Source organism: Coenobita brevimanus, chromosome 109 (assembly GCF_032717465.1).
Source record: "Coenobita brevimanus isolate Jiangsu-jjx chromosome 109, ASM3271746v2, whole genome shotgun sequence".
NCBI classification, from domain to species: domain Eukaryota; kingdom Metazoa; phylum Arthropoda; class Malacostraca; order Decapoda; family Coenobitidae; genus Coenobita; species Coenobita brevimanus.
In genome coordinates, this window is record NC_137062.1 from 12,104,308 (window position 1) to 12,107,925 (window position 3,618).

Consider the following 3,618-nt stretch of genomic DNA (forward strand, 5'->3'; position numbering starts at 1 on the left):
CACGAGGCTCAGTGGCAAAAAAAGACGATGCCACAGATGTGCAGCTTTTCTATAGCACTTCTCCGTGACTAGTGTCGTAATTTAATGTAGATCTATGGCTGTAGCTCAGCATTTAAGATGAAAAGATGGAAATATTTGGACAAGATAAAGTAAACAGGACAAAAACATCTTTCATATCCGCACCCATCCCTATCATATTGTACGTGAAAAGAAATACTAATTAATGAAGCAGGCAGTGGGGGCGAACCCCGGGAATCCCACCCTCTACAATCTCTGGTTTGAGTAGAGGTCTACTACTGTGCAAAATTTCGTGAGCCTACGAAAAAAAACTATGGCGTTGTTCCCCATGGAAATGGTCTCCCCTGTGGGTACTAGTCATCAGAGCTCACTCCTTGCATGGAATGTGGCCTAGGAAATTTTGTGTCCCTAGATTAAATGCCATGCCTGTGCAAAAAGGTTTAGACTAAGATCCCAGGGACCTCCCTCCTGCCCACGAAGAAGCAGGGGCCTCGGAGACCTAAAAAAAGAAAATGTTGCGCATAAAGGTTTTCCCGGCACCCCTGGAACCCCTCCCCCTTTCCTCAGTGAGGGCCGTCCCTCAGTGGTTCTGCCCTACCAAAACGTGGCCAGTTGAACATCTATCATAATGCAAAGCTACATGTTCTTCAGTTAAAACTCTGACAGTGCATAATGACTTGGCTGAAACCACCAGGGTTCACCCTCCAGTGCAGGGTGGCCCTCAGAGGTCCCACCAAGTGACGCAAATGAAACTCTGTGATTGTGGCAAAATTCGTATTCCCATGTAAATAACTGACCGTAGCTAACAGTGTCGCCCCAGTAGCTATGCAGACCTTGGGGGTCCCAACCTGCCTGAAACCTGGCACGAGGATAGGTCTACCAGTGTGCAAATTTTCGTATTCCTAACACCTCTCCCATACGGCTTGGACATCATTCATCCGGGAAGGCCAGTAACTCAGTGCATGAGTGAGTGGATGAATAAGTAAAGAGTTTCCCAGTTAGTAAAGAAATAAATAACAGGATATCCCAAGGTAGAGGCATAACTACTCGTAATAATCTGAAAGTGTACTACACAAACAGCCGGAGTTTACGTAATAAAATGGATGAACTGAGGGCTTTAATTTGTACAGAGAAAATAGACATTGCCGTTATTAGTGAAACTTGGATGAATACAGACACTCGAGAATTTTTAGCAGAATATCAGATAAAAGGCTATAATATTTTTGTGTCAAACCGTCAGGGAAGAAAGTGGGGCGGGGTAGCTATTTATGTAAAGGATTCATTAAACTGTTACAATAAAGCAGACATTAAAGTAAATAGGGACACATAAAGTGTCTGGGTTGAAATTAGTAACAATAGAGAGATCTTAGGAGCAATTTACAGATCTCCAAAATTAAGTACAGCTGATAAATATCTTTGGGAGGAAATTAGGAAAGCGTCACAGTCCAGCTTAGTAATAATTGTAGGGGACCTAAATCTGCCAAGGATAGATTGGAGAAATCAGACAGGAGATGCAAAGTCAGAGGAATTTCTAGAGGTAGCACAGGATAATTTCCTTCATCAGTATATCAGGGAGCCCACCAGAGGTAATAATATACTAGATTTGGTTTTAGCTAATAAAGAAAATATCATTAGTGATATAGAGGATGGTGGACGACTTGGTAATAGCGATCATGAAGAAATAAAGTTCAAATTTATTTGGGATGTCTGTTCCACTGAAAATACCTCCACCGTTCCTAATTTTCGTCTAGGAGATTTCGATGGCTTAAGAGCTTATTTTCGAACGGTATTCCACAGGGAGATTAGCTATTTGAGGGAATGCCAAGTCAGTGGGGTACCTCAGGTCATAGGTGAAGGGCAGGAAACACGTGGGAATGTCCGTCAGGTGTCTGTGAGGGGGGAGGTGGTAGATGGGAGTGTAGTCCAGGTGACGGGAATTAACTCAGCTCCAGTACCAAGCAGACGTTCGACCATTGATAAGTATAACGAGTTAATAAATACAATACACGGAGGCCAAGATAGATATATCCCTTCAAAACCGTTTAGAACGAATAATTCAGAATCAAGATGGTTAAACAACAGATTAAAATCTCTCATAGGCCAAAGGAAAGGAATATATAGAAAAATAAAACGTGGAGAGGAACACTTGCGTAACCGGTACGCGATTTTAAATAGAGAGGTAAAAAGGGAGATACAAAAAGCAAAGAGAAGTTATGAAATTAAGGTTGCTAGTGAATCGAAAGAAAACACTAAAGTTTTTTATCAAATGTACCGTACGAAAAATAAAGATAGGATAGGACCAAACAGAACAGAGTCAGGTGACATTACCAGTGAAGATAAAGAAATGTGCTCCATCCTAAATAATTATTTCATATCAGTATTCACCAAGGAAAATCTAGACCTGGTCCCTGAAGCAGCAAATATTTACGATGAGAATACGGAAAATATTCTTAGTAAAATAACCATTAGTAAGGAGGACGTATTGAAAGCAATTACTAAGTTAAAACCTCAAAAATCGCCAGGTCCGGACGATATATATGCAAAAATTATAAAAGAAACCAAAGAAGAATTATGTCAGCCACTTTTAACGTTATTTAATGACCCTTTAAATTCAGGAGAAGTTCCAGAGGCGTGGAAGACCGCAAACGTAGTGCCCATCTTTAAAAAGGATGATAAATCAGCTGCGTCGAATTATCTTCCGATAAGTCTAACGTCAATAGTAGGAAAAATGTTAGAGTCAATTTTGGCAAATAAGATTAGAGAACACTTAGAAAGATTTAATCTTATAAACGAAAGTCAGCACGGATTCAGGCAAGGACGATCCTGCCTCACAAACTTGTTGTCATTCTACTCGGAGGTCTATGAGGCAGTAGATAGCGATAAAGCTTACGATGTTATTTATCTGGACTTTAGTAAAGCTTTTGATAGGGTGCCACACGAAAGGTTATTTAGGAAGTTTCGAGCACACGGTATAGAAGGCGATATCTTAAAACGGATAGAATCCTGGCTGAAAGGACGAAAGCAGAGAGTATTAATAAATGGAACTAAGTCGGATTGGGGATTAGTAACTAGCGGTGTACCACAGGGTTCAGTACTCGGTCCCTTATTATTTATTATATATATAAATGATCTAGACTTAGAAGTCAATAGCAGCATCAGCAAATTTGCCGACGATACAAAAATAGGGCGTATCATTAACTCGACTGACGATTGCCATAACTTACAAAAAGACCTCGATACATTCTCCAAATGGTCTAAAACTTGGCAAATGGAATTCAACGTTGAAAAATGTTAAGCACTTAACGTAAGAAAGACCATTGGAGATACTAAATACAGCTTAGATAACAAAGAAATTAGCAAATCGGAATGCGAGAGGGATCTAGGAGTTATGGTTAGTAACGACCTTAAACCAAGGCAACAGTGTATTAATGCGAGAAATAAAGCAAATAGGGTCCTACGATTTATTTCGAGAAGCGTGAGCAATAGATCATCAAAAGTAATACTGAAACTTTATCTAGCATTAGTAAGGCCACATTTAGACTACGCAGTACAATTTTGGTGTCCTTACTATAGAATGGATATTAATTCGTTAGAAAATGT